Below are 21403 nucleotides of genomic sequence, written 5' to 3'. Positions count from 1 at the left end.
TTTTGGTTCTTGCCAATAAACTGAGTAGCATAAAAATTATAGCGGGGATCAAATACTGGAGAGAACTCACAAAAATACAGTGGTGCCTCGCAAGACGAAATTAATTCGTTCCGCGAGTTTTTTCGTCTAGCGAATTTTTCGTCTTGCGAAGCACGAACTCCCATAGGAATGCATTGAAATTCAATTAATGCGTTCCTATGGTCAAAAAAAGTCCAAACAAAGCCAAATTTGGTACAACAAGAGTTTATTAAGTGCTCTTTAAAGTCACACATACTGTAAAGAGCATTTCAAAAATTGAAGGAACAAGTAAGTTTCTAAACATGACAGAAAAACATTTAAAAATCAACAAAGTGTACAGTACATTTTCTAAGACTCTGGGGGACCACTCGAAGAAGGTTCCTCTTCCACTCTTTGCTTCTTGCTGAAGAACCTGCCCATGGTCTGCTGCTTCATCCGCCTTTTCAGCACCTCCCTGAAAGGCGACATGACCCTCGTATCAAAAGTGTTCGCGAGGTCATGTGCCACGTGCTTGTCAGGGTGGTGCCGCTGTGCAAAAGCCTGCACATCCTTCCACTTCAGGCAAATGTCCCTCAGTTCTTTGGAGGACGGCCATTCCTCAGTTGCTTCCTCCTCTTCCAGCGAGGCCTGCTCCTGCGCAGCCTCTGCCTGCAGTTCGACCAGCTCCTGGGTGGTCAGCTCGTGGTCGTGCTCCTCCACCAGCTCGCTGATGTCCTCCTCTGTGACCTCCAGGGCCCATGGTCCTCCCCAAGGCAACAATGTCCTGCACCACTGTTGACTCTGGTGCATCAGAGTCACTTGGTGCCACGCAGTCCGGCCACAGGCTGCGCCAAGCGCAATTCAAATTTCTCTGGCTGATCCCATTCCAGGCCGTGGTGATCATCTTCAAGCAGGTGACGATGTCAAAGTGGTCCTTCCAGAATTCCCGCAGGGTGATGGTGGTGCAATCAGTCACCTCGAAGCATCGCCTGAAAAGCTCCTTGGTGTAGAGTTTTTTGAAATTGGCGATGACCTGCTGATCCATCAGCTGGAGCAGTGGCGTGGTGTTAGGCGGCAGGAACATGATGCTGATGAAGCTGAACTCCTCCAACAAGTCCTCCTCAAGGCCTTTAGGATGAGCAGGAGCATTGTCCATCAGAAGCAAAGCCTTCAGCAGCAGGTCGTTGTCCAGCAGGTACTGTTTGACAGCAGGGCCAAAAGCAAGATTGACCCAGTCCACAAACAGCACACGTGTGACCCAAGCCTTACTGTTGGATCGCCACATGACACTCAGCTGCTCCTTGTCGACCTTGTGTTTCTTGAAGGCCCGTGGGTTCTCCGAGTGGTACACCAGCAGGGGCTTGATCTTCAGGTCGCTGCTTGCGTTGGCACAGAAGAGCAGGGTCAGACGGTCCTTCATGGGCTTGTGGCCAGGCAACGTGGCCTCCTCCTGTGTGATGAAAGTCCTTTTGGGCATCCTCTTCCAAAACAGCCCGGTCTCGTCACAGTTGAAGACCTGCTGTGGAACGTAGCCCTCCGTCGTCACAACCTCCAGGAACTCCGCTGCAAAGTCTTCAGCCGCAGAAACATCAGAACTTGCAGCCTCTCCATGCCTGACCACGCTGTGGATTCCAGATCTTGTCTTGAACCGGTCAAACCAGCCTCTGCTTGCCTTGAAGACTTCTGGCTCGCCTGAGGTTCCTGGCTGTTCCCGGACGAGGTCTGCGTGCAAGGCCTTGGCCTTCTCACAAATGACGGCCTCAGTCACTGTGTCCCCTACACGCTGCTTCTCTTCTAACCAGATGAGCAGCAACTTCTCCACCTCCTCCAGAACAGCTGGGCGGTTCTTCACGATCCTGGTGACTCCCTTGGCTGCATCAGTCGCAAGGATCTTCTCCCTCACCTTCAGGATGGTCCCGATGGTCGATGGATTCCTCCCGTACTCCCTGGCGAGGTCTGTCACACGCATTCCACCGCCGTGCTTCCGGATGATCTCCTTCTTCATTTCCAGCGTAACCTTCGCCTTCTTCCCCTCGCCGGCCTCTGCAGCAGCAGTCTTCTTGGGTCCCATGGCAGCACAGCTCCTACCTTCGCAAACCCCCAAAAATAAATAAATCAGTGCTTCAATTCCAAAAAATTCAAAAGCACCCAGCCACCCACCACACAGAAATTCAAACCCAGAACCAGGTCCTTGAATTCCAAACACCCCAACCCAAAATCCAACCACCCCCCCCAAGTTTTAAAACTTTAACTTACCGATTGGCTGCAAAAGAAGTTTTGGAAAAGCTTCAAAAATCACCAAAGTCTTCAAAAACCTCAACTGTTCCCCCAGCCCCTCCCCAACTGTTGCAACCCCCTCCCCAACTGTTGCAACCCCCTCCCCAACTGTTGCAACCCCCTCCCCAACTGTTCCCCCAGGCCCTCCCCAACTGTTGCAAACCCCTCCCCAACTGTTCCTCCAGCCACCCACCACACAGAAATTCAAACCCAGAATTTTTTTTAAAAAAAACACAGCAGAGTGGCCCAATGGTCACAGAAAATCATAAAAATGCAGAAAAAACCACACAAGCTTCCAAATTATTGCAAACCCCTCCTCAACTGTTCCCCCAGCCACCCACCACACAGAAATTCAAACCCAGTTTTTTTTAAAAAAAAAACCAGCAGAGTGGCCCAATGGTCACAAAAAATGCAGGAAAAAAACACACAAGCTTCCAGATTCTTACAAACCCCTCCCCAACACCAAGTCCTTGATTTCCAAACACCCCAACCCAAAATCCAAAACCCCCCAAAAAAGTTTTAAAAGTTTAACTTACCAAATGGCTGCAAAAGAAGTTTTGGGAAAGCTTCAAAAAGCAGCAAAGTCTTCAAAAACTTCAAAAAATACTACCACACCACGTGCTATGAGTTGCTCCTCGAAGTCAAGTCGCAACTGCACCTCTTCAAGCAATGCACCCTGGGTATTAACGGTTTTAAGAAAAAGGAAACAAACTTGCAATACGTTTTCGTCTTGTGAAGCAAGCCCATAGAGAAATTCGTCTTGCGAAGCAGCTCAAAAACCGCAAAACCCTTTCGTCTAGCGAGTTTTTCGTCTTGCGAGGCATTCGTCTTGCGGGGCACCACTGTAATAATCCTAATAACATCTTTTGTCTTCAGAATTGACGGGTAAATCTCAGTCTAACTGGAGCTCAAACAAAGGTAGTAGGGGAACTTCCATTATTGTTAGCAGGCAGGTCTGGTTCTGGAGTTGGGTGGCCTAACAGTGAGGGGGGGGGTGCTATTAAAGCCACGTAAAAAACAACGACCTACTTGATGTTTAGAACATTTGATGTTTCTCAATCCTCTCCCTGGAGGAAAAAAGATTCAGTTACATTAAAAGGCAGCCGTGGCTTCCCCCCACCCTGCCCCAGTGTTGGGAGCAATAGCCCTCAGCAGCTTGTGTAGATGTTGGAAGGTTTATAAGAAGTAGGTGCTGAGAGAGATGGGGAGAAACAATCTCTATTCAACTACAAAAGCCCTCACAGCATCCACCAGGCTTTGGCCAACAATCACAAGAAAGCATCACACCATTCCTTCAGGCAGCCATAACAGTCTCTGGATTGCTTGGCGTTGGCACCGCATGTGTCCTTCAGCCACTCGCGGAAGAGGTCCTTCAGCACTAAGAACTGTCCCAGAACCACGTACGCCTTGTCAAAGCCTTTGTCTTCCAGCTTCCTGCCAAGTACATCTCCAATGCCAGCTAAAGTACCAAGAGACTTGTCCCCCATGGGCTCAGCCATGAAGTCCTGATGCTTCTGACTGGTGGTCATGTTGCCTGCAGCTCTGCCTGCTCTCTCGCCTCAACCACTGCTCCCATCAAAGGGTGCTGAGAGTTGTTAGAAGACCCACTAGTCTCTTCACAGAGCTACAATTCCCAGAGTTCCCTGTGAAGAGGGATTGATAAACTGCTCTGGGAGCAGAAAAGGGGTTCTCAGCTGTAATGGGTATGGGGTTGCTCATGCGTAAGTTGCTGCCTCTCCTGGTTATGTTGCCTTGTTAAACTTTTCTGTCTGCATAGCCCTTCAATTCGTGGCTGCCTCAGTCGCTAGCAGAATCCGTCAGTGGGCGTTTCTTAAATCTTTTCCAACATAAAAGTTGTTTGACACCCAGTCTCCTCCTACTCTCTCTGCGCGGAAGTCTTCTGTGCAGGGTGGGCGTGGGTAGCGGAGGACCCGTGCTCTCCCCGCTGGTGTCCGGTGAAGAGTCCTGGAGCCCTCTCGCCGATTCCCCCATCAGCCCCTCTATATCCCTGGTGTTGCGCTGATTTGCTTCCCCATCTGCGGAGCTGCATCTCTCCCTGCTGGGCCCTTCTCCAGCATCATTTAAGAGCCTTCCCTCCGCCTCTAGCTCCGATGTCAGTTCCCTGACATCAGCCCTCTTAGCAAATCAGTTCCCAGGATTCTTTGAGGGAAGCCATGACTATTTAAAACAATAGTGTTTTAAGTGTGTTTTGTGAATGTGGCCAGTATACAGGTGAAACTCGGAAAATTAGAATATTGTGGAGAAGTTCATTTATTTCAGGAATTCAGCTTAAAAGGTGAGAGCTGGACCATAAAGAAGGCTGATCGCTGAAGAATGGATGCTTTTGAATTCTGGTGCTGGAGGAGACTCTTGAGAGTCCCATGGACTGCAAGAGGATCCAACCTCTCCATTCTGAAGGAAATCAGCCCTGAGTGCTCACTGGAAGGACAGATCCTGAAGCTGAGGCTCCAATACTTTGGCCACCTCATGAGAAGAGAGGACTCCCTGGAAAAGACCCTGATGTTGGGAAAGATGGAGAGCACAAGGAGAAGGGGACGACAGAGAACGAGATGGTTGGACAGTGTTCTCGAAGCTACCAGCATGAGTTTGACCAAACTGCGGGAGGCAGTGGAGGACAGAAGTGCCTGGCGTGCTCTGGTCCAGGGGGTCACGAAGAGTCGGACACGACTAAACGACTAAACAACAACAATATATGAGATAGACTCATGACATGCAAAGCAAGATATGTCAAGCCTTTATTAGTTATCATTGTGATGATTAGAATATTAAATGAAATCAGCAAAATAAGGACTGCAAATAGAGCAAATCTCTTTTCTGATAAGAACAGCTTTTGCATCTCATTTGGAAACCAAGGACCCAGAGTCTGGAGGAAGAACGGGGAGGGACACAATGCCAGATGCTTGAAGTCCAGTGTGAAGTTTCCACAGTCTGTGTTGATTTGGGGAGCCATGTCATCAGCTGGTGTTGGTCCACTGTGCTTCATTAAGTCCAGGGTCAATGCAGCCGTCTACCAGGAGATTTTGGAGCACTTCATTCTTCATGGGGATGCTGACTTCATTTTCCAGCAGGAATTGGCACCTGCCCACACTGCCAAAAATACCAAAACCTGGTTCAATGCCCATGGGATTACTGTGCTTGATTGGCCAGCTAATTCGCCTGACCTGAACCCCATAGAGAATCTATGGGGCACTGCCAAGAGACAGATGAGAGACATAAGACCGAGCAATGCAGAAGAGCTGAAGGCTGCTATTGAAGCATCCTGGTCTTTCATAACACCTCAGCAGTGCCACAGGCTGATAGGCAGTAATTGATGCAAAAGGGGCCCAAACCAAGTACTAAGTACATATGCATGCTTCTACTTCTCAGAGGTCCAATATGGCTCTATTTGCAGTCCTTGTTTTTCTGATTTTATTTAATATTCTAATTTCCTGAGATTGTTAATTTGGGGTTTTCATCAGCTGTACGCCATGATCATCACAATTATAACAAATAAAGGCTTGACATATCTCGCTTTGCATGTCATGAGTCTATCTCATATATTAGTTTCACCTTTTAAGTTGAATTACTGAAATAAATGAACTTTCCCACGATATTCTAATTTCCGAGTTTCACCTGTATATAAGGAGGCAGCATCAAAATCTGTCTCCTGCATGTGGTTCTGAAAAATGTTTTGACACCGAAATGCATGAAAGATGCTGGCCTAAAAAAAAAGAAGAAGACACTAGCTTCATGGTACTGTTAGGTGCCATGCAGGGTGCTTTGAAACATTTCACACACATCCACAATTTCTATAAAATACATTCTGCTTTATTAGTTACATACACAGACTGTTCATCTGTACTTATATAATGTTATCAGATGCGCAATCTCAAACTGGATTTAATGAACATCTGCCATAGAATACTTTGCTAGAAGAGAGAGACAAGTCTGAAAATATATTGAAAGGCACCATTGTTTATTGGGCACAGTGGGGTATACAGCACCAGCAACACAATTCTTTAGCAAGTAAAATGAGGCCCCAACTGCACCATGTGTTTAAAGCAATATCACATTGCTTTAAGCAGTCATGATTTCCCCAAAGAATTTTGGGAACTTCAATTTGTTATGGGTGCCGCAGTTGTTAGGAAACCCCTAGTCCTCTGATAGCTACAATTCCCTGAGTGGTTTAACAGTCAATCCTTTTACCATGGGAACTTTGGGAATTGTAACTCTGTGAGGGGAAAAGGGAGTTTCCTAGCAATTCTCAGTACTCTTAACTGAGGTTCACAGGATTCTTTGAGAAGCCATGACTGTTCAAAGGGGGCAACTGGCAAGTTGAAGGCTCAGAGGTGGGAGGAAGCTGGAGGCCTCAAGTACACCCAGACCTTTATTGCAACTTCTCATGAGAACATTGTGGATCTTCACTCTCAAGAGGTACCACACTTCCACCAAAGGCACCCCACTCACAGAACATGCCAAGCAGTACTTGCCTGGGCAAACATGGGTTTGTGGGCTGATGGGAGGGAAGCAAGCAGAGAAACAGAAGCAGGCAGAAGAAAAAGGCTGGAATGTGGCTGCCGCCAAGCATGTATTGCTGAAAACACATGTTAAATGCACATAAGATGCAAATTGCCTGTTTTGCTTTGCTTCCGGTTATACATAAGATAATAATAATAATAATAATAATAAATTTTATTTATATCCTGCCCTCCCCAGCCGAAGCCGGGCTCAGGGCGGCTAACAACACTAAAATAGTGCAACATTATCAAAAACATCATAAGAATTAATTAAAATCAAAAATGATGGCAACCATAAACTAAAGTATTGTAAAGATTGCCAAAGGAGGGAGTCAGGCTGTGCCCTGGCCAAAGGCCTGGTGGAACAGCTCTGTCTTGCAGGCCCTGCGGAAAGATGTCAAGTCCTGCAGGGCCCTTGTCTCTTGTGACAGAGCGTTCCACCAGGTTGGAGCCGCAGCCGAAAAAGCCCTGGCTCTAGTTGAGGCCAGCCTAACCTCTCTGTGGCCTGGGACCTTCAAGATGTTTTTATTTGAGGACCGTAAGTTCCTCTGTGGGGCATACCAGGAGAGGCGGTCCCGTAGATACGAGGGTCCTAGGCCGTGTAGGGCTTTGAAGGTTAAAACCAGCACCTTAAACCTGATCCTGTACTCCACCGGGAGCCAGTGCAGCTGGTATAGCACCGGATGAATGTGATCCCGCAGCGAAGACCCCGTAAGGAGTCTCGCCGCGGCATTCTGCACCCGCTGGAGTTTCTGGGTCAGTCTCAGGGGCAGCCCCACGTAGAGCGAGTTACAATAATCCAGTCTGGAGGTGACCGTCGCGTGGATCACAGTGGCTAGGTCAGGGCGAGAGAGGTAAGGAGCCAACTGCTTAGCTTGGCGGAGATGAAAAAATGCCGCCTTTGTTATAGCTGCAATCTGAGCCTCCATGGAGAGGGAGGTATCGAAGATTACACCCAAACTCTTAACGGACGGTGCTGGCACTAATTGCACCCCCGCAAGAGATGGGAGTTGCCCCCTCAATCCCATATCGTCCCGTCCCAGCCAGAGGACCTCTGTCTTCGAAGGATTTAACTTCAACCGGCTCCCACGTAACCATCCAGCCACAGCTTCCAAGCATCTGATCAGTGTGTCTGGGGCCGAGTCAGGATGGCCATCCATCAACAGATAGAGTTGGGTGTCGTCAGCATACTGATGGCAGCCCAGCCCAAAACTCCGGACAAGCTGGGCGAGGGGGCGCATAAAGATGTTAAAAAGCATCGGGGAGAGAATTGCACCCTGAGGCACTCCACACACCAAGGAGTGGCGGGATGACAGTTCCCCCCCAAGCGCCACCCTCTGTCCCCGACCAGAGAGAAACGAGCGCAGCCATTGAAGGACTGTGCCCTGGATCCCCACATCGGCGAGGCGGTGGTCCAGAAGTTCGTGATCGACCATGTCGAAAGCTGCTGACAGATCTAGAAGAATCAGCAGCCCCGACCAGCCTCGATCCAGCTGTCTACGAAGATCATCTGTTAGGGCGACCAGAGCCGTCTCGGTCCCATGACCAGCGCGGAAGCCGGACTGGAATGGATCCAGAGCCGATGTTTCATCCAGAAACCTACCAAGCTGTTCAGCAACCGCTCTCTCAATCACCTTACCCAGGAATGGAAGATTCGAAACTGGGCGGTAATTGGATAGATCTAAGGGATCTAATGATGTTTTCTTTAAGAGCGGACGCACCACTGCCTCCTTCAGTTCCCCTGGGAATGTCCCGGTGCCAAGGGACAAATTGATGATATCCCCCAGGGGGGCCCGCACCTCGTCTGGACACGCTCTAATCAGCCAAGACGGCCACGGGTCGAGAGGACAAGTGGTGGGCTTTCCAGCTCGGAGGAGTCTGTCCACATCGGCTGGGGATATCCGGTCAAAGTGGTCCAATACTGGACCCGAGGACAGTCGAGGGGCCTCCAGTTCCTTTATTGTATCCAAATTGGCAGGGAGGTCATGGCGGAGCGACAGGACCTTCTCCGCAAAAAAGCTCGCAAATGCCTCACAGCTGTGTGTCGAATTGTTATTTAAATTTGGCTGTCCTTTGAGGGACGTTAAAGACCGAATTATACTAAATAATTGTGCCGGGCGAGAGCTAGCGGATGCAATGGAGGCCGAGAAGTAAGACTTCTTAGCGGCCTTCACTGCCATCTCGTAGGTTTTCATAAAAATCCTATAAGATGTTCTTGAGGCTCCGTCACGGGCACCCCGCCATACTCTAGCCGTCTGAGGTCCCGCTTCATTTTCTGGAGCTCCTCAGTAAACCAGGGAGCCCGGTTTCTGCGGGGTCGCAGAGGGCGCTTAGGTGCGATCTCATTGATGGCTGCCAGGAGCTGGGTATTCCAGCCCTCAACAAGCTCAGTCAATGAGTCGCCAGGGGGAGAAAGGTCCCGCAAGGCTTGACGGAATCTATCCGGGTCCATCAGCCTCCACGGGCGAGCCCAAATCGGCGCACCACCTAAGCAGGGTGGGGGTGGAACGTCAATCCTGGCTTTCAGAGCGTAGTGATCAGACCATGGCACCTTCATCGAAGGAAACATGATCACATCTATACCGACGCCAAAGATCAGATCCAGCGTGTGGCCTGCTTGATGTGTGGGGCCCGAAACAAACTGGGAGAGCCCTAGTGTCGCCATGGAAGACACCAGGTCCAGAGCCTGTGAGGAGGGAGTGGCATCGGCATGGATGTTGAAGTCCCCCAATACCAATAGGTTGGGGAACTCCAAGGTCCAGCCGGCCACCGCCTCCAGCAGGCCTGACAGGGTGGCTGCTGGTGCGCTAGGTGGCCGGTACACCAGCCAGACAGCCAAGCTCACCTTGGAGCCCCACACTAGGCCAACACATTCAATGCCGGGGATCGATGGCGGTGGTAGAGCCCTGAAAGAACAATCTTCCCGGATTAATAGTGCCACCCCTCCCCCGCGGCCCACAGTCCGTGACTGGTGGAGGACGGAGAAACCCGGGGGCGCCATCTCTCGTAAGGTAACAGTATCCCCTTCGCGCACCCAGGTCTCCGTCACACAAGCCAGGTCGACCCCCTGCGAGATGATGAAATCTCGTGGTTTTGTTGCCTATAGACCTGGCATTGCACAACACCAGTGACGGAGGTGAGTAATCCTTGCTCACCCTACCCTCGTCTCTCGGGATGGGGCGCAGATTGGAAGGGGTACGAGCATATCCGTATCTCGATCCCCTTCGCCTATGACATCTGCCCCCACCGCCATACCTCCCTCGCCCCTCCACGGTAGCAATCCCAGGCCTCATACTCTAAGCCAAGATCTAAGCCAAGATTAGCCACACTAGAAGAGACTGGTTTCCTCCCATCTATATAAAATGAAAGTTTAAGTCTCCTAAAGCTGAGAGCACACCGATACTAGTTAGGGCAGAGGTGGGGAAATCTGTGGCCTTGCAGATGTTGGGACTCCAGCTCCCATCAGTCCTAAGCACCACGGCCCCTGGTCAGAAATGATGGGAACTTTTGTGCAGCAGTACCTGGTGGGCCCAAAGGTTCCCCATCCCTGTACTCTAGTATGAGCATCTTGCCTGTAAAGGGATGATTCAGAGGTTGGAAGCTGCTTGCACCTAGCTCAGTTACCTGCCATCTACTATAGACTTTCACCTTTTCAAGTGACTTAGTGTATAGTGAAATGTTAAAAACACATAAAACACAACAACATAGACCTGGGGAAGCCATTTGACTGTGACATTTAAACTATGACACAGTTTGTTTGCTTCATGCTAAAGACAGACTGCATGCGGAAATTCTGTAATAACCTTGCATCTCACTTTATAAAGTTACTAACTTTACTTGCACAGTATTATTCATTTGGGGCATGTAGTGATCTTGGATGAAAAGAATCACCCACACTCAAAGCAATTTACAAAAAAAAGACAACTTGAAGGAAATGGCTATCTAAATTCTACTCTTTTGTTGCCTCCAAAGTCAATTTTTGCAGAAGTCTAAAGCAGAAAAGTGGGTATGATTTTTATATGCAGGGACTGAAAGCCAAGCCTGCTCAAGAAGGGTTGCACATGCCTTTTAAAGAAATTATGCCAAAGAAGTCAATCCAGAATATTTCCATTACTGGTAATGGAGGTATAGACCTTCAGTCTTAAGTGTTTTATTTCAATTAGGACTCAATGAATGCGGTTGCAGGGAAGAGCTTAGGCAAATTATTTTTAAAAAGCCTCTCTTACTATATGCTAAGCAACATAACAACATATTAAATGACCAACAGTTAAATGATACACTGCTTTCATTTTTAGCTTCCAATAAACTTGCCCAAAGGGCTACTGTAGATGGGGGTAGCCAATTGGAGACCCTCTCCGGATGTTGTGAACTCCCAACTCCCATCAGCCCTAGCCAAAATTCACATGAGGCTTGAACAGCAAAACTCTGGGAGGAGTGCCAATAATAATAATTCTCCTCTGTCCACCCCTTGGCCCAGGTCGTTTGATTCACAAAAGAACTTTTTACACAGTGTTCATAAGAACCAATCAGATTTCCTCTGAGCATTTCAAAACCCCAACGTGGGACAAAGTCAGATCAGAAGAAATTCTTTTAACGACAAAGAAACTATTTCCTACTTGAGCATGCATATGTAGTTCAGAGTAAATAAAATAGGAATAAAAGGAGGAATGCATTCAGCAAAACCCTAGAGGTCGTAAACAGGAGAGGCAGGATGGCAGTATTTACTATCTTCTCGTGAACTCTCTTCCTGGCCCTTAAGATCTATCTAAAAATTAAACTACATCAAAGCTACCTTCTATCTTTATGACCCAGGATGCCTGATGAACAACTGGCCTGTGTATTTAGAATGTTTATACGTGCCTGTCAGGCGTAGAGAAAGCAAATGGCAGAGGTGGAGAGGCTTGTGGGATTCGATCAGAAATTATTGTCAATGAATCAACCCCCGTCAACGCGATGCTTTCATCGCAGACACAAATGGCTTGCTCCATATTTCATAATTCCTCATAGCAATCCCACCTGACCCCCACACTCTGGATATTTGCACCCCTACATCTCACCGCTTTTTATTTTTAAATTTTTTTATTTGTTTTTGTTTTTTGTAAGAAGAGCTTAAGATAGTAGAGGTTAAGGTAATAGATGTACTGTGTTCTCTTCATGTTCATGTATGTGTTCTTGTATCACATAACGATGTCTAGCAGACATTCCTAAAGGAGTGCTCGACAACCTCTGCCTATTCTTTTCTAAAATTGAGTGACTAGGCAAGACCAAAGTCAGTCTGCTGCGGCAGCACTGAGCATCAGATAAATTGGCGGGAATGTAGTTATAACTTCTTTGATTACACGTGAAAAACCAATCATCTGGCAAGCTAACATGAGCATAATTAAAAATAATCTGCTGAACATGTGAGCAATTCCAAGTTGGCCATCCTGCGTCCAGACAGCAAGTTGCTTTCTTACTGCAATTCCCAATCTGAACACAAGAGGTGTCTGGTGGTGCTGCAACTCTAGGTGTGTATAATGCTATCGCATCCAGAGGTAACTTTTGTGTCACCTTTTCCCAGTCATGGAGATTGGTATAACCAATGATACCTTCAGGAATCCATTTAGAAAACCACTTTCCCATGTGTGTGGCATGTGCCATATGAAAGGGTTGTGTACAAACAGGGAGTATACAATTTCCTAAGGTAGTGTGCATATCATATGCTTCACTCAGACAAAAATGAGAGACGTTAGCCACTTTAGCGAAACGCATCCACAAATTATAGTTATGACTAGAAGAAGTGCCAGGGGGAAGATAGATACACTGAGTACTTGGTATCAAGAAAACAAATAATACACATGTTAAAATCAGCATAGAGTTCATATTTAGCTGAGTAATCAAGGCTACTAAAAAAGTCCCTGATGCTTCTGGAACATCATGATGCTGAAGTTGTGAAAAGATAAAGTGCGAGACTGGCTTCATTACTATCAGATAATGGAGGCATATAATTTGGATAAGAAAATTGGCTTCCAGGTGGAAAAATCAAAATTAGAAACAGAACTGTTAAAACCCAAAACTAAGATTTTGTCAAAGATGTATAACTTGCTGTTGAAATGGAATACTCAGGATGAAACGGTGAAATCTGCTATGATTAAATGGGCACAAGATGTTGGACATAACATTATGTTTCCTGACTGGGAACAGTTATGGACCACAGGTATGAAGTTTACGGCATGTAATGCTTTAAGAGAGAATATTACGAAAATGATATACAGGTGGTACATGACACCAGTCAAGCTTGCAAAAATCTATCATTTGCCTGACAATAAATGTTGGAAATGTAAAGAAACTGAGGGTACATTCTTTCACCTTTGGTGGACGTGCCCAAGGATTAAGGCTTTCTGGGAGATGATCTATAACGAAATGAAAAAGGTATTTAAATATACCTTCCTGAAGAAACCAGAGGCCTTTCTCCTGGGCATCGTCAGCCAATTGGTACCAAAGAAGGATAGAACTTTTTTTATGTATGCCACAACAGCAGCAAGAATACTCATTGCAAAGTATTGGAAGACACAAGATCTACCCACCCTGGAAGAATGGCAAATGAAGGTGATGGACTATATGGAACTGGCGGAAATGACTGGCAGAATCCGAGACCAGGGAAAAGAGTCGGTGGAAGAAGATTGGAAGAAATTTAAAGACTATTTACAGAAATATTGTAAAATTAATGAATGTTAGAATGATGTTGGATAGAAATTAAGGGGTTTTCAGCTGTAATATTATAAAGGAATATGAAAAATGGATTATTAATAGGTAAAAATTTAATGTTACAATAGCTTAAGATTAAAGACTAGGATAAACAAAGAGGGTAAGGATTTGCTGAACCAACAAACTGAACTGGAATACAAAAAAGGGAGGTGTGAGAGGTCCGGGAAATAAGCTAATGAAAAATAAGTAATGGAAAGAATGAGTTGTTTTTAACTATTTTTATTTTGTATTTTCTTACTTTTTATTTTTATTTTGTAATACTTTGAAAATCTTAATAAATATCTGTCAGGGGTTCAGAAGCAGAGACGCAGAGAAGGGAGGAGACAGAGAGCGAGGGGGAGGAATACGAAGGAAAGATGAGTGGGGATGACGAACCGAGATCACCGAGCTTATCCAGTGAGTCCGAGGATTCCCAGAAGGGAGCGCCAGCGGTCAGAGCAAGGGGGGAAAGCAGGGGGACACCCCAGGAAGAAGGGTCCAGAGAGGAATCAGAGAGCAGCAGTTGGAGATCGGGACCCACGTACCCAGCCGGGAGCAGCGGGGAGAAAGGGGACCAGATATCGGGTTCCGGAGGCTTTCAGAAGGAGGGAGGGCATGAGTCAGGAGTAGTCACGCCCACCTCGGGGAGCGACGAAACGATCAAGAGGAAGGTTGAGAGTTGGGCGCGCGCGCCAAGTTCAAATGTAGCGGAAGCTGGCGCAGTAAGCAGCCCAGAGAGTGAACCAGGTCCCAAAGCCCGCCGCAAGGAGGCGGAAGGGTCAGGGGGGTCCGCGTCAGAAGAGAGTAGGAAAAAGGAGACCCCGGGGGGCAGAAGGACCCAGAGACGGAGGGAAAGGCGCAGGAGGTGGAGCAAGGCTAGGGTATTAAGCTGGTGTGCTAGAGGCGGAGACTCAGACGGGTCTTCGCCGGTCTGACCTAGAAGAAGTAGGGCTGCATATTGCAGTTTGGAAATGGAAGCTGTAATCCAATAAAGACTCTTTTAACCTGAACGCTGGCTAACGTGGTCCTATGTGAGCTGGGACTGAGTGGCAGCCCTGACAGTAAGACCCGTCTCATTTAAGCTTCGGACACCTGATACCTCGCAGCGGAGGCAGAAGCAGCGAGAGGAGGAGATTGGTGTTTGGGAGCGAGCTCACAACGGTTGGCAGAGATGACGGAAGCAGAGAAAATTTCAGCGCTGCAACAGGCAGTGACCCAATTGAACGCGGAGGTACAGGCATCCAAGAAAAGGGAGGAGGATGCGGCAGCCGCCTACAGAGATCTCCACGCCAGGTTTGAAGCATTGGTTAAGCATGGGCAGCCAGGACCCAGACCGGAGGGGGTTGGGTTGGCACGGAGAGCAGGAGGGCTTGTGGCTCACTTCGATGGGAATTTACAACAGTACCCCAATTTTCGAGCAGACGTAATGTGCGCACTGCAACTGCTGGCAAAAGACTTTAGAGATGAGGAAGAGAAAGTGGGGTTTATACTATCCCATTTGCATGGGGATGCTAAAGCGTGGCTACGCAATTTGTGGAGGGATAAAGATCCGGCGCTTCAGAGTGCAGATGCCTTTATCAAAGCGATGGATGCGTGCTTTTTATCTACCATTGACGTGGATCTTGCCCGACGGGAGATTCATGGACTGGAACAAGGGAGGGCGAGCGTACGGCAGTATCACGCCCGCTTTTTTGCGCTGGTCAGTGCCTTAGAATGGGACCGGGATTCGCCCCCAGTCAGAGACCTATTCTGGGAGGGTCTGAGCAGTGCTGTTAAAGACGAAATTGCGAGGGGGGAGAGGCCCCGGAGCACGCAGGAGGTGGTCCAAAGGGCGCTGACTGTGGGGGTGAGGCTGGAAGAACGTCCATGGTGCAGAGACGAAGGACGTGGAGGGCGCGAAGCAGCGAGAAGTTTCTCTTTCGTTCCCAGGGAAGCTGCGCGTGCGCAATCCACACCTCCGCCAGGAGGGGGAGTGGAACCTATGGAGGTGGGAGGCGCCAGGGCTCAGTCAGCTACCAGAGCCCCTGCACCGGCGGCAGTCAAGACTAAACCTCCTAGAGGGACCCGGAAGTGTTACATATGCGACAGCTCTCAACACTTGGCGAAAGAGTGTCCCCAGAGGAGCTCCAAGCACACTGCAGCCTCCGCAACGGTGAAAGCGGCCACGCAACACAGCGAACCCCAGCAGGGAAACGATGATGTCTGGCTGGAGACAGAGGCACTGGGGCCCAGCCAGACGCATCACTGAAGCAGTCCCCAGCGATCTTGCAACCCACGGACCCCCTCCCACCCAAACCAGTAGTGCAGCTCACAGCATCTCTCCAGCTACCCGATGGCGTCACTATCGAAGTGCCGCTTTCTGTGGATTCTGGAAGCAACGCAGACTTTATAGCGCAGGATTTTGTGGAGCAGCACGCTATACAGCTATTACCTGCCACTCTGCCCCTGCAAGTCGTCACAGTGGATGGCAGAGAGTTGCTGGGGGGGCAGGTGGTGAAGCAGACGCCGCCAATGGTGATGCGCCTTGGTAACCACAGGGAAGTCATCAGTTTTAATGTCACCCGACTGTCGGACACACCCATTGTGTTGGGCATGAGTTGGCTGGACAGGCACAGTCCGACACTGGCTTGGTACCAGCGACAGCTGATCTTCGGCTCCTCTTACTGCGCAGAACACTGCATCCTGCCCAGACAGGAGGGAGAGGAGGAGGAATCACAACTGCAGTTGGGAACGTTGCAAGCAGTCCCCCACAAATACGCAGACTTTCTGGAGGTCTTCTGCGAGAAGGAGGCAGACAAGCTACCACCGCACAGGCAATATGACTGCAAGATTGACCTCCTACCAGGGGCGACGCTACCGAAAGGGAAGCTGTATTCCATGTCTGAGGACGAACTACAGGAACTCAAACAGTTCATAGATCACAATTTGGAGCGCGGTTTCATCCGGGAGTCCAGGGCAGTAGGGGGCAGTCCTGTTTTCTTCGTGAAGAAGAAGGACACGCCCCAAAAAAGACTGGTGGTGGATTTTCGCCTCTTGAACAAGATGACCAAGCCCTCTGATTTCCCCATGCCCAGGATTGACGACCTACTGGCGACGGTGCACAAGGGACGCGTGTTCACCAAGTTGGACCTGCGAGTGGCGTACAATCTCATCCGCATGAGGGAGGGCGATGAGTGGAAGACAGCCATGTTCACGCCTCTGGGCACCTACGAATACAGAGTGATGCCGTTTGGATTGCAAAACGGTTCTCACTGTTTTCAAGCTTTCATGCATCATGTGTTGGCGGGACTCCTCTACAAGAAGTGCGTCTGCTTTCTGGATGACATCCTGATATTCTCCGAATCGCAGCAAGCGCATGACCAAGACGTTCGGGAGGTGCTGGAGAGGTTGCAGCAGCATAGACTGTACGCCAAACTGGAGAAGTGCCAGTTCGACACGAAGGAGGTGGATTTCTTGGGTTACAAGTTGTCGGACAAGGGGCTAGCCATGGACAGCGCCAAGGTTCGCGCGGTGTTGGATTGGAAGAGCCCGCGCAACCGGAAGGAGGTCCAGCGGTTTGTCGGCTTCGCCAACTTCTATCGCAAGTTTATCAAGGGGTTCGCGATGCAGACGGCGGCTATTACGGACACGCTAAGCTCCAAGAAAAAGAAATTCATCTGGACGGAGCAGGCGGAGCAGTCCTTTCAGGCACTCAAGCGTCTCTTCGCGTCGGAAGAGCAACTGCTGCATATCGACCCCAGCAGACCGATGCGGGTAGAGACAGACGCGTCCGATAGAGCAGTGGGAGCTGTCCTGCTGCAGAGGGACCCACAGGGGGTCTGGAGGCCGGGAGCGTTCTACTCCAGAAAGCTCAGCAAGTCGGAGCAGAACTACACCATCTGGGACAGGGAGTTGCTTGCCATTCATGCAGCTTTCAAGGCGTGGAGACACTTCCTGATCGGCGCCAAGCACACGGTGCAGGTCTGCACGGACCACAAGAATCTGGAGCACTGGCGCACGGCGAAGTTCCTGAACCAGAGGCAGATACGTTGGGCGGAGTTCTTTGCTGACTTCGATTTCCGAATAGAGTACGTCCCAGGCGACACCAACATCATGGCGGATGCACTGTCCCGAAAACCGCAATACCTCGAAGAGGCGACGCCAGCGGCAGCCATGCACATCTTCGCGCCAACAGCGTGGGCGTGCGCTTCAGCCACAGTAGACCTGGATGCGGTGCGGCGGGCGTTGCAGGACGACTCATTCGTGCAGGCGAAGATGGCCGAGGTGCACAAGGGCACGGCGAAGAGCGACGAGTTCCAGATACGAGACGGCTTGCTCTTACGTAAAGGGGCCATCTACGTGCCGGGAGACGAACTTCGCGCCAAGGTACTGCAGCAGTTGCACGACGCACCCACGGCCGGGCACTTTGGCACAGAAAAAACGGTGGAATTAGTCGCAAGGGACTTTTGGTGGCCCAGACTGAGAGGGGAAGTCGCGGACTACGTCGCGAGGTGCGACACCTGCCAGAGGGCCAAACCGGTGCACAAACCACCGGCGGGACTGCTGGAACCGCTGCAAACGCCGTTTGAACCGTGGGAGAGGGTGGCCCTGGACTTTGTCACGGATCTACCCAGCTCGAGAGGCAAGACAGCTGTACTAGTGGTGGTGGACTTGTTCACCAAGATGGCACATTTCATACCGTGTGCGAAGGTGGCCACGGCAGAACAAACAGCCAAACTGTTCATAGATCACGTGTTCAAAGTGCACGGGCTGCCGCGGTCTATACTGTCCGACCGCGGCCGCCAGTTCATCTCGAATTTCTGGCAGAAGCTGATGGGCTTCCTGAACGTCAAGATCAACCTGACATCAGCGAGACACCCGCAGACCAACGGGCAAGCGGAGAGGGTCAATGCCATCATGCAGCAGTACCTGAGATGCTATGCCAATCAACAGCCTGCGACGTGGGTGGATTACCTGCCGCTCGCCGAGTTCGCCTACAACAACACGAAGCACGTGTCCACAGGGGTGACGCCGTTCTTCGCCAACAATGGGAGGAATCCCAGAACCTTCCCGGGACTGGACAGAGTGGGGGAAGGGGAACCGCAGACGGCGGACGCTTTCGCGTCTGAGTTGCAGGAGGTCCACGATCAACTCCGACGGCAGCTGGAGCTAGCGAAGCACGCATACAAGGTGCAAGCTGACAAGCACAGGCGGGTTGGCGAAGAGATACGAGTGGGAGACTGGGTCTGGTTGGCAGCCCACGCAGTGCCGACCAGATCGTTAGCCAAGAAGAAGTTGGGGCACAAGCAACTCGGTCCATACCAAGTCGAAGCGCAGATCAACCCAGTAGCTTTCAGGCTGGTGCTACCGGAGGGTTCCAGGATGCATCCGGTGTTCCACAGGTCGGTGCTCACTCCCTACAGGACACCTCACAGGTTCCAGGAACCAGGAACGGCACCGAGTCCGTCTCAGGAGCGGACGGAGGCGGGGAGATTGCCACAGCAGGACCCCATCAACGAAGTCACGGAGATTTTGGACTCCAGATGGGGGGAAGACGGAGTAGAATACCTCCTAGCCAGAGAGGGCACCCGGGCCAGTGCTAATAGCTGGGTGCCAGACTACGCTTTGGAGGAACCCCTGCTCAAGGACGAGTTTCATGCCCTTTTCCCACACAGACCCATGCCACAGGTGCCACAGGGTTCTGTCTTGGGCCCGGTCTTATTCAACATCTTTATCGACGACTTGGATGATGGACTCAAGGGCATCCTGATCAAATTTGCAGATGACCCCAAACTGGGAGGGGTGGCTAACACCCCAGAGGACAGGATCACACTTCAAAACGACCTTGACAGATTAGAGAACTGGGCAAAAACAAACAAGATGAATTTTAACAGGGAGAAATGTAAAGTATTGCACTTGGGCAAAAAAAATGAGAGGCACAAATACAAGATGGGGGACACCTGGCTTGAGAGCAGTACATGTGAAAAGGATCTAGGAGTCTTGGTGGACCACAAACTTGACATGAGCCAACAGTGTGACGCGGCAGCTAAAAAAGCCAATGCAATTCTGGGCCGCATCAATAGGAGTATAGCATCTAGATCAAGGGAAGTAATAGTGCCACTGTATTCTGCTCTGGTCAGACCTCACCTGGAGTACTGTGTCCAGTTCTGGGCACCACAATTCAAGAAGGACACTGACAAACTGGAACGTGTCCAGAGGAGGGCAACCAAAATGGTCAAAGGCCTGGAAACGATGCCTTATGAGGAACGGCTAAGGGAGCTGGGCATGTTTAGCCTGGAGAAGAGGAGGTTAAGGGGTGATATGATAGCCATGTTCCAATATATCAAAGGATGTCACATAGAGGAGGGAGAAAGGTTGTTTTCTGCTGCTCCAGAGAAGCGGACACGGAGCAATGGATCCAAACTACAAGAAAGAAGATTCCACCTCAACATTAGGAAGAACTTCCTGACAGTAAGAGCTGTTCGACAGTGGAATTTGCTGCCAAGGAGTGTGGTGGAGTCTCCTTCTTTGGAGGTCTTTAAGCAGAGGCTTGACAACCATATGTCAGGAGTGCTCTGATGGTGTTTCCTGCTTGGCAGGGGGTTGGACTCGATGGCCCTTGTGGTCTCTTCCAACTCTTCTATGATTCTATGCCCTCCCAAGAGGATGGTACGGGGTCTGTTTTCCAGCCTACTTAATACCCCCCCATGTGGATTCCTGACCAGATTGCCTCTGCACTCCCTAGAAGGAGGCGTTTCGACTGACCTGGCAACAATTGCAGGTGGGAGTTCCCAGAATTGGGGCAAAAATCAGTGGCCTCCAGAAAGGATACTGGCCCATTATTCTCCAGCCTCATGGAATCGGGGAGAGAAAATCTCTGGGGCAAGGGGGCTGATCTAGAACTTGAACCGCGTAATCAGACTCCAGGCAGTGGTAGAGATTGTTGCTAACACAACAGCCACGGCCCTTAGGTTAATTGCCACGCAATTGGATGAGACACGCGTTTCTCTCAGTCCGCTTAGCGTTGGACTTTCTCCTGGCGCAATATGGCGGCTTTTGTGCAGCGTTAAATCTCACGGGTGGGGCCTGTTGCTTTAACATCTCTGATCATGGTGAAGCCATTCGCAATTTGGCAGCAGGACTTGAAACAGTGGCCCATATTCCTACCGAAACCTGGGAGGGATGGGACATGTCATGGCTTGACTGGTTGCCAAACCTAGGATGGGTAAAAGGCCTGGTTTTGCTGCTGCTTGGCCCACTGTTCATCTTGCTAATTTTTTGCTTTTCTGTACCTTGCCTGCTGCAATGCTTGCATACAATGACACGCAATATGATTTCACGCATGCTTCGCCCCCTTTCGCTTCCCAGATCCAAGATAACCTTGTCCTGGTACATTGACTTGCAACATACTTCCGGGAACAGAGTCAGAGAACGAAAAGCAACATTTCTATGTAAGAATCTGTGAAGGGGGAGAGGGAAGGAGGGGCTTTGGAGAACAGGATAAAAACCTGATGTAAAATACTTTTTGCTGCGGCCTGTCTTTTGTGAACTGAATCACACAGGTGCCTCTGCCCCCCCCCCCATGGCAGAATAAAACACTCTTTCTCTGGATTAACCCCTTGGTGTCGTTTGGCTCCTTTTGTCTCTGCTCGGGTGCAACAATTTTTCCTACCCATGGATTAAAAAGGCTACATACCAAGGAGAGCCTAATCCCATCCCCAAACTTGCCAAGGGGCCAGACATGCAAAGGAAGTTCTGTTTTACTTTGGGTGGTGGGACTTCAGAAGTGTTTGCCTATGCTAATCTAACACCTGGGTCTTGCCCTGACATGTCTGCTTATGCTGATGTTGTACCAAGGACTTGTCTGGACATGTTTGCCAAGGTTAACCCCTCCCCTTTGAACTGTA

General features: G+C 49.7%; 1 pseudogene across 1 annotated transcript; it reads right to left on the bottom strand.

The window, feature by feature from the left end:
• Nucleotides 1-3280: 3280 nt before the first annotated feature.
• LOC308578275 (barrier-to-autointegration factor pseudogene) lies at nucleotides 3281-3902 on the bottom strand (annotated as a pseudogene). Its single transcript has one exon. The product of its transcript is annotated as a barrier-to-autointegration factor pseudogene (transcript).
• Between the last annotated feature and the right edge of the window lie 17501 nt (nucleotides 3903-21403).

Source organism: Podarcis bocagei (assembly GCF_964188305.1).
Source record: "Podarcis bocagei genome assembly, chromosome: W".
Classification (NCBI taxonomy): Eukaryota; Metazoa; Chordata; class Lepidosauria; order Squamata; family Lacertidae; genus Podarcis; species Podarcis bocagei.
This window is presented reverse-complemented; position numbering and strand designations above follow the sequence as displayed.